Source organism: Epinephelus moara, chromosome 12 (genome assembly GCF_006386435.1).
Source record: "Epinephelus moara isolate mb chromosome 12, YSFRI_EMoa_1.0, whole genome shotgun sequence".
In the NCBI taxonomy this organism is placed as follows: Eukaryota; Metazoa; Chordata; class Actinopteri; order Perciformes; family Serranidae; genus Epinephelus; species Epinephelus moara.
Genome location: NC_065517.1, coordinates 30,955,301 through 30,965,461, shown reverse-complemented (window position 1 = coordinate 30,965,461; position 10,161 = coordinate 30,955,301). Strand labels below are relative to the sequence as shown.

Below are 10,161 nucleotides of genomic sequence, written 5' to 3'. Positions count from 1 at the left end.
GACAGAGAAGGTCATTTAGCAGCTGCATACAATAAGTCGAGGACAGCTGATGACATTGGGTGAACCTTGAGACAGTAATAGGCGTTATTTGGGTCATACACTGTTTTTAGTTGCAAGAAAAAGAACCATAAAGTGAAGAAAAACTTTCTTTGACCGTGGTCTGCTTTAAGAACAGTGTGTACCGTATGATACTTTTTGAGGTGGTGATGGCGGTTTTGCTTTAAAGTCTTAAAAGAACAGTAAAAGCATCTGGCTCTCAAAGTGTTTTTACCTCGTAACTGAAGAGCGTAAACAACAAACACTCCCTTGAGTCTGTCCAGATTGTCCAAGTGTACTCAGAACTAAAAACAGAGAGATGAGAGAATGTGAGCGGGGCGGACAGCCTGTACCAATACTGTATATAGCTTAATGCCACATCTGTCATTCATTTGGTGCTTTTATCCAGAGCATCTTGAGTGCATCCATTTAGTTCCCAGTGGGAAATGAAGCTCTAACCCTGCAGTGCTACCAGTGCCACACTCTACCCATTACACCACTGAACACGCTCTGCGAACAGCAGGTTGACAGGAAAGCAAAAGGACCTACTCATTTGAGCGAAGTAAGTTCTGTGTGACTCATCCGGGGGGTGGGAAACCAGTTGAACCAAACAGTTTATTGATCGAACTGCTATATAAACACCTCTCTTAAAGCTGCACAAATCAATGTTTTTAGGTGAACAATGGGTCAAAGGACTACACGTAATGTGAAAGGTGTCAGTATAGTAACCCACAGAGAATTAACTCCCAGCTTTGCAGCTCCTCTCCTCTCTGGGAAGCATCTTTGAGCTTCAGTCTCATTGCTCTCATCAGTTTTGTTTCCAGCAGCAGCAGGCAGCTGTTTTTAGCTAATAAGCTCTTATAAACACACTGTATACTATCTCACAGACACCAAATAACAGAGAGACAAAGTTATATCCAGACTCTACCAATATCAATGTGTATATAAGGGTTTTTATAACACTAAAAAATAGGCTATAGACTCCTTTACCATTGCCAGTAGACAAGCGCAGATCTGCAGCAGACAAGTAGAAGACAGCACAATGAGACAGCAGCATGAAGGAAAGAAAACTTCAGGTGGTTACTTCTTTTATCTCTTGCTAAACTCAGACTAAAGCGGGATTTATACTTGTGTGTCAGCTCTATACAGAGCCTACATCGTAGCCTAAGCATGTTGCCGATGCCATTGTGAGCATTTGTACTTGTGCAGTGGTGTGTCTGTGTCACTCTGCAGTTACACCTCCAAAACATTAGTCAGTGGCGGTGGTTTCTGTGAAATGCTGAAAAGTTGAGTTGATTCAAAACACACATTAAACACACATTAAACATGGCTTAATAGCGACAATTTCAAACACAAGTACACAAATCAGCTTCACAGACAAACACTTGTCTTTATCTGGACACATTTTCCCCCACAAATACAACATGCTAATGTTTTCAGCACAAGCCTATGGCATTTCAATTGTATAAACTAGCCTAGCGGCTAGCAGACTTTTCCTCTACTCATATGAAGCCAGGGACAACAACAACATTTAACAAAGGTAACGTCGTTACAAAATTCGGCTCCATTACAACTCACAAGGTTCACTGACAAAACAACTGTCTTATACTAAGCAAGTTTTTCAAACAAATACAACATGCTAACGTTATTAGCACAAACCTATGGCATTTTACATTGTATAAATTAGCCTAGCAACGAGCGGAGATTTCCTCTGCTCATATGAAGCCAGGATAAATCACACGCAAGACTTAAAATGCTATTGTGTGGAGGCTTTATTGTCTTCACAATTTATTGTTTCTTATGTGTGAAATTAAAATAAATAAAAGCTTTGTCTCCACTGAGGGAAATGGTTTCAGCTTACAAAAATAGACAGGTTGTCTGCGTCGCCCTGATGTGTAGTATATTTCTGGGGAGTTGCACGTCAGGCATCAGGGTAGGCTCTATGTCAACGCAGAGCCTTTGCTGTAGGTACAGCGTCGATTTGTCGCAGAAGTATAGATCATGCATAATTTGGAATGATGTTTGAGTGCTGCTGAGGCAAAAATGGACGGTGTTGTGTGCATTGCTCGCTAGCTTAGGGGTTAATTTTGCACATTCTCCTGGCTTTTGTGTTTCCATCAATGCCGATCAGAGCTGGAGGCGATGAATACCCATGACTACTGCAGACCCAAATGTGAATGCTGAATAAAACCATTCCCCCTGCATTACAAATCCCGACATTAGTGGGTGTTAGTGGGTTTTTTGCGCCGTGGGAAAGGGGCGCTAGAAAATAACATGTGAACACAGTGGAGCATTCAGCAGCTAAAGAGCCAGATATTTCCCTCAGAAGCTGGTGGAGACCAAAACAGAGCTAAAAGAACAGTAAATTCTGGACTTTGTTACGACTTTTGTCATATGGCCAGAAAAGACAATTCCAAATAAATGCTAATGTTTCTCCATGTCCACTAAATCAATGGTCCCCAACTGATATAGCCACTTGGTCCAGAGTTCTTCGTAGTCATTTGCTGATTTGCTGTCCTTGTCAAGCAGCTGTCTGTTAGTCACTTAAGCCCTGTTTCCATTAAAGACTTTCGGTATAGTACCTTTGGAACCAAAAGTAACCCTTTAGACGTGGCACCTAGACCTTAGGCCTGTTCAGCATTTCCACCGCAAACAGTATGGACCCAGTCACCACCCCTCCTGCCTGCCCTACTCAGACTTTTGCCACCTTAACTTTCATTCTTGTCCCGTCCAATATCCCCCTGACGCCACTGAGCACTGTTCAACTATAACGGCGACTGCCCACGTATCATGCAGACGTTAAAGGACAGCTTTTTGCTTCAGTGTCTGGCGCCGCAAGTCAGTGCCCAAGAAAAGGATTTAGTTGATTTCGGAGTGAGACCAGGTTGGAAACCAAATGTTCTTATTAATGTCTTAATATCGATCTAAAAAGCATATTACGGCTTTATGAAGCATGTCAAACTGTTGAAGTACGTGGGAAAAATGTAATGTTCTTTGGACAAAAACATCTGCCAAATGAATTTAATGTAATACATTACTAAATTATTCATCAACCATTAAAAAAGACATCAGTTACAGCTTATACGCCTCCATAAAGAATGCCTTATTAGAAAGTTGTACTGAAACTGTACCCGGCTCCACTCTGAATAATTGCATTAGAGACTGATTAGTTTGTATGGCTGCATCGGTTCTTTCAGGGGTTGTAAGTCTGACATGTTGATGAAATCTCTGCAGTGTCTCCACTGTCAGACAGGATGGAGGTGCTGCTGCTCTCTCCTCTTACATAAAAAGCCTTCTGGAAAAGATGTTACAAAATAAGCCTCGATCAAATAAAGCGAGACGTAATCACATCACTATTTAAATGGAAATCTTTGCAGCATATTACTCCAATCCACAGTCTTATCTGAGGCATGGTCCCAGTCATCCATAAACATGTAAACACTCACTGGCGTGTGAGGTGTATTGGATTGAAGCTCGGTAAAGCCTGGAAGCTCAGGTGTGTGTGTGTGTCCACAACTGTGTGTAATCATAGAATATTTATATTTGTATGAGTATGAAATGCATTAGAAAAAGGGTATGTTTTTCTGCTCTATTACACATGAATGCGCACTCAACCCTTTCCTGTGTCGGTTCATACTGACTGACTGAAAGGAATATTTCACACCAAACATTTACTGAGCCGGGGCAAAGATCCTGTCTTTAGCTGGATGCTTCATATATCGCACAGTCATAGGCCTTTGTTTTTCTTTTTTTTTTTTACAGAAGACATTTTGAAATGTCACAGTGGGAAAAGCACAGGTGTAAATGATCAAAGGAAAGAGGCTGAATTCTCTTTAGTTACTTTGCTTTCAGGGTTGTTGGTGTTTGTAGTAACACATGTACTTTTCTTATTATGACAAAGTTCTGATTTCTGCTGTGAAAAGGCCTTTTTGCTGCTGTTTCTTAGTGTTCCAAGCATGCGGTCATACTTATGTTGTTTATACATTAAAAAGTTCACTGTGTCTTTAGCCATGCTAGCAGTATGGCTTTATAGATGGCAGTGTGGGTCTATCCTTGTCTGACTCCCCAGATGAATGCGCCTTGGAAAAGCCCAAACTCTTTCTCACAGGACTCTCATGCCCGATGTTGATCTGTTTTCTGACACAGCCAGTCAGTGTTGATTTGCAGCATCTTTTAGCGGCATGCAGCAGTGACAGTGACTTCACCTATTTACCGACTGTTCCACTTAACATGAGTTTCTGTTATCATCGTAGCAATGTTCTGCAAGAGCCATATACAGCCAGCAATCAGTCTAGATTGTTTTGGTGTGAGTTGCTGAGTGTTGGAGATATCAGCCGTAGAGACTTCTCTCCAACAACTTGTGGTGCTAAAAGCGCCGAAAAAATACATTTGAACTCAGCAGCAATGTCTCTTTCCAGAAATCATGACCTGGTTACTCAAGATAATCCACAGACCTTGTGTGAGCAATTTCATGTGGGAACTATTTTCTGTCTATGGAACTACACCCGCCAACCATATTACCGTCAGAGACTGTTGATAGACAGCCTATTTTAACCTCATTTCCTGTGTCTGTCACATGGGTTTTGCCACTAGTCCGCCCCTTTATGAGACAGTCTCGTTGGTCAGGACGGCAGTCCTGAGTCCATTCGTTCCAATGGGAAAATTGAACATGAGTACAGATTATGACTGTTACCTTCACCCCATAGTCATTGAAGTAAATATTGGGCCCATTTTTCCCAAGCCTCAACCCCTCTAGGCATTCTGACATGAAGATGGCATTTTTTTTGACTGACAAATCAGGAGAAAATTAGCTTTGTTTAAAACATTGCTCTGTACCCTTGTGAGATCTGGCAACAACTGACGTGATCTTTCACTTGGCTGATATCAAACATTAAGCTAGCTGATAAGAACAAGCAGCAAAATACGAATGTTGAATCTGATATCAGCCATCCATATGACGTTTACCACACTTCAAACAAGGTGGGAGTATGCGAGGGAGATGACCATGGGGCATCCTCTGTTATAGAGTATCTTTGTTACCGTGTAGACAACACCCTCTCATTCCGACCCCGTCACATATTGACGTTTGGTCATGGACCTTCCACGTCGAGATATGACGTGAAAGGTACCCTGGGTGCATTGGTTGTTGACATTCTGGGACACTCCCCCAATCCCATATGGATCCGTGAGGGGAAGCAGTGTCCCAATGCTCCATCAGGTTAAGAGCTAACCTGACAGAGAATTGGGACACCACTTCCCCTCAAGTGAACCGCAAAACCAATGGGAAGGGCCAAGATAAGGGCTAAGGGGAAGAAATGGAGTTGGTCCTAGGTCTGTAAGGGCTTAGGCCTTGAGTCAACAAGTCTGTAAGGGATCCATTTGGGATTGGGGGACTGTGTCAACTGTAACGACTTTGGAGTGAGAACGGATTGGTGAAGCGTGCATCTGCTGAGCAAGCTATAACTTAAGAGCTCAGCCAAGTACGACACTGTTTATCTTTACGTCTTGCGTTGTCACAAAAATGAGCCTCTCGTTCTTGAGTAGATGCAGTCTTCCTTCTGCATGTTGATATGTTTTGCAGATGTAGTTTGGTAGAAAGAAAATAGTTTTTCAAATGTATTTTTTGGCACTTTGAGCACCACAAGCTGAGTGCCATCTAGTTCCATAATATTTGAGAGAAGACAGACATTTTTATGGCTGATATCTCCAACACTCTCACTCACACCAATAAAAATATAACCTGATGAATAGCACCACAGGTAAGAGGGAATTCGATTTCTTTTTTTTTTTACTTTGGGGTGAACTGTGCCTTGAACTAGCAGAAGTTTTGATTATTTCTCTCCTCCTACTCCTTCTATTTTCTACACTCTTCAGATCTCGTCGTCTTTTCTCCTCTGCACTCTTTTCCCCTCTTCCTTTCTGCTTCCTCTCCTCTCCTCTCCCTGTTTTGCAGACACCCTGTAGCCAGAGGGCACAATCACACAACCAGAAAGCCAATCAGGAAGCTTATTAAACATGACACTCAGTGAGCACACACTCAATATAGGCGAAGGACATAGGCTCCGAGGTCTACGTGCCAATTAGGAAAATCAGATCAATCATAGCAGTCAATGTGAACTCTCCCTAACTCCTTCTCTTCTTCCTCCTCTCTGCCGCCGTCTCTCTTTTTGCCTCTCTTGCACATTATCTCCTCCAGTCACCATCCTTCTCGTCTGCTTTGAAAATACTTCTCAGCTACATGCACCAGCACCGCTGTTGCACACGATCACGCACAGCTTGCTAAAAAAATAAACAGGGAATAGACAGTCGGCGTCCATGCGTGCACACACACTCCAGCAAGCCATTCATCACAATTTAGCCACAGCATTAGACATTGAGGGACAATAACACCCTCTCTAGAATACCATCTGAAACACAAACAGCGACACACTTCTCCTCCCATGACACTCATTTTCCTCTCCATTTGTCAACACACTCTCCCGCACTTTTTAATTCCCGCTAAGCTGTCTGTCAGCTCTCTTTTTTCTCCCTAAAAACTAGGCTATGCCATTCAAGTGCATTTAAAGAGGAAATCAATGAGACTGGAAAAAAGCCTGAGAATGTTGTTTTGTAATGATAATCCCTGTATTATGTGACTAGATTACAAAATGTAGCTATAATCAGCTGAGTATTTGATCTATTTATATGTTTTGTGCTGGGGGTTTTTTAAAGCATGTCCTGATGTTACACACAGTAGCGTCCCCGGGATGTTTTTTCACAGGGGTGGCCAGATGGGGCCAATGAAAACCACGGGGTGGCACACAAACACCAAAGACCATGACTGAATTTCAGGAATGGGATTATGCTGTTGAAGTGTATAGGTAAGTTGAAAACCATGTCACTGTGAGCGTTAAGGAATCGCATACTGAAATACTTTGCTTCCTTATTTTACAGTTAAATAACTAACCATTTGATGTGCACACATTAATACAGTTAACATTTTGAATTCCACAACAATCCTGTTTTAATATGTTGTGTATTTTTATGCAGTGGTGGAAGAAGTATTCAGGGAACAGTTGCACAAAATGCCAGGGGCCCACAAACGTGAGAACACTCTCAGAGAGCTCCTAACTTGGACTAAATTTTTTAATAAGGAGTCCTGGCTTCGGAGTAATTTGGGAAAGTTCCCAGAGCAACTCTGAGGGAGGAAGGGACAGAGATGTTTACCTTAGTGAGGAGGTGTGGTTGACCCGTTGTCAGGTATGATGCATTCTTTTAACAGATGTGATTGGTTGTCACAGACAGACCATTTTGTGAGCCTGCAAGGTGAGGACACCCAGTGGAATTGAAAGGAACTATATCATAATATTAGACTAAAAGTGTTGTCATTTCTTGAAATATGTGCCATCATACTTTAAGCCCTTCTTACCCAGAGATCATCTTATGGTGCCGCTACGAAGTCCCTTCTTCATGCAGCCTTTGCATTTTTACACAGAATCAAACAACAGCAGCATCATGCTACTCCAGTGTGTGATTTTAGACAGCATGCCGGCATCATGGAAGGGAAAAAAGGGCGTGATGGGCATGCCATGTAAGGAAGTGATCACACCGAGATAAAACGCGATGCCAGTAAAACCATTGTTTTCCTATGATGCAGCGTGTCTGACCGGCATTCAAGCGCCTTTTTAGACGGTATTTTTGTAGACGCTTCTTTTTAGACACGCGTTTGTTTTTGTAAAGGCTTCTTTTTAGACTGCGTAGACACTGAAAAGTTAAAATATTTTCGACTTTTTGAGCGTCAGACGCCAATAGCTAGCGCGCATTGAATAAGCGTCTCCAGCGTTTTAAGCATCTTTGAAGCGTCCGCGTCTCTAGCGTCTCATTTCTGTGTGATCACCCCTTTACACAACAGCATCAGCCTCTAATGTGACATTTAACATATGTGTCAGCAGCACTTTATAAACAATAACAATGACATTAACATGGCAATAACAAATCGCATTGACAATCATATACCATCTCTGGTACACGGCGGCTGATCTCGTCCTCTGCTTGGAGGGTGAGGAGCTCCTGGATTTCATTATTTTCCCAATTTGTGGACATTTTCAGCTGCTGTTCTTCTTTGAGTTCTTTGAGTTAGCTGCTAATTGCTAACAGCTACCTTTTAAATCTCCATGCCACCCATGGTCCTGCCAGCTGTCCCTTTTATACAGAGGTTGTTTCGGCGCTGTTGCTGCCTCCGATACTGCCTTAAAGGAGAGAACGTATGCAGCCACATGGCAGGCGCCTAGAGAAAAAGTGCCGCTCCCAGTGTCTGCTCTCAGGGTGCTTGGCTTTTTTGTGCGACCGCTCCAAGCGCATCTGGTTGAAAATCTCTTAACATTTCAGAAAGCTGCTGTTGAGGACACACGCTTCTTTAGCTAGGCTACTGTCACATCACAGACAGAGAAGTCCATTTGTGGGTTTAACCGTGTATTTTGTTGATGCAGGGTTATGTTAGCTACCTAGCTAACATTAATGTCAAGAAATTGTTGTCAAAGAAACAAAACCCACACGTAGTGCATCATTTAAATTTTTTATGAGGCACTGGGATGAAGTGCTCCACAGCGCCCTGCCACGGCTTTTCTGCTATAGAAAAACACTGTATGGACACAGGCCCTTATGATACACTTAACTCCTCTCTCTTTCTCTTTCTCTACATATGCAAACATTCATATCCCATCAGTGCATGTTACTAACATGTAGTCTTCCCTGCTTTCGTGATTTTTTGCCTCACAGGTTCCCAAAGATCGGGGTTGCACCTGGATCGTGGTTGCGGTTGTGGTTGTGCCTGCTGCCTTGGTCCTGCTTGATGCCCACAGCTGCGGCAGTTAGTATTGGTCATATTCCTACTCTTATTATACATATATGATCATTATTATTATAACTTATACAATCACAGTTCAGACCAAAGATGCGCAACAAGATGAGTTGAAACAGGCAACTACTTCTTCGTTCTGCAACCTTCTAAAAACCTGCCGGTTCACACCAATGCAACTAGATGAGATGGTGTATCATCTCTATGCAACAACTCTCTGTACTTCTGTTCTGATTTCAAGATTTTCAGGCTTATTTTGTGGCTGAATACAATTTGTAGCTTCTTAAAATATGAATGAGGATAGTGATAGTGAGATACTGGCTACAGCTGCATTTGTACAGTAGTAGTGATGAAACGGTGAGAAACAGAAACACAATGAGCATCAGATGGACTGCATTCATTATGCCACAATAATATAAATTACCTGTGCCAATTATTAAATCAGTGAGAATGTGTTAGTGGGTGGAGCATAAGCACATACAGCGAACAGCAGCAGCAGCGACCCACTATCCATCAACAGCACATTGTCAGGACAGAGACAGAGGGCTTGACAGGGACAGAGCACCTGCCGCAGCAAGTGAACACACCGTTTCCAGTCATTTTGACTTGACCAGATGACTCCACTACAAGCCATTTGAATGTAGACACAGGTGACTGGTCTTGACCGCCAGGTCACACCGCTGCAACTTTCCTCTACGACGTACTAAAATGATTTTGTCTCTTGTGAACCTTTGGTCTGAGCTGGACTTAATATCATACATAAACCATATACTACTATTATTATTATTAGTCATATTTCTATTTTTTACTGTTATTGTTGTTGTTGTCGCTGTGCATCTCTGTCTCTCTGTCTATCTTTGGGGTGTGCATGGTTGTATCAGTGAGGCACTGGCCCTCCGTGTGCCCCCCTTGGGGACGCCACTGGTTTCAAATTTCTGGCTAGCTCTCTTTATTGGTGTTTTTTTTTTTTTAATATTCATGATCAGTCTTATGACTTAGCCTGTCCGCAAGTGTATGACTGTAACCTCTGTTATGCATCCTCAACCTCATATACACTCACTAACCACTTTATTAGGTACACCTTGCCACAATTTGCCCACAGAACTGCCTTAATTCTTAGTGTCATAGATTCAACAAGGTGCTGGAAACATTCCTCAGAGATTTTGGTCCATATTGACATGATGACATCACACAGTTGCTGCAGATTTGTCGGCTGCACATCCATGATGTGAATCTCCCGTTCCACCACATCCCAAAGGTGCTCTATTGGACTGAGATCTGGTGACTGT

At 42.5% G+C, this 10,161-nt stretch overlaps 1 long non-coding RNA gene across 1 annotated transcript in view; it reads left to right on the top strand.

Moving 5' to 3' along the window:
- The first annotated feature begins 6,678 nt into the window (after positions 1–6,678).
- The window catches only part of LOC126398567 (uncharacterized), a 7,309-nt gene continuing 3,826 nt past the window's right edge, over positions 6,679–10,161 (top strand). The window contains exons 1-2 of the long non-coding RNA XR_007570785.1: positions 6,679–6,896; positions 8,794–8,884. This is a non-coding gene — a long non-coding RNA (uncharacterized LOC126398567). The remainder of the gene's footprint in view (positions 6,897–8,793; positions 8,885–10,161) is intronic.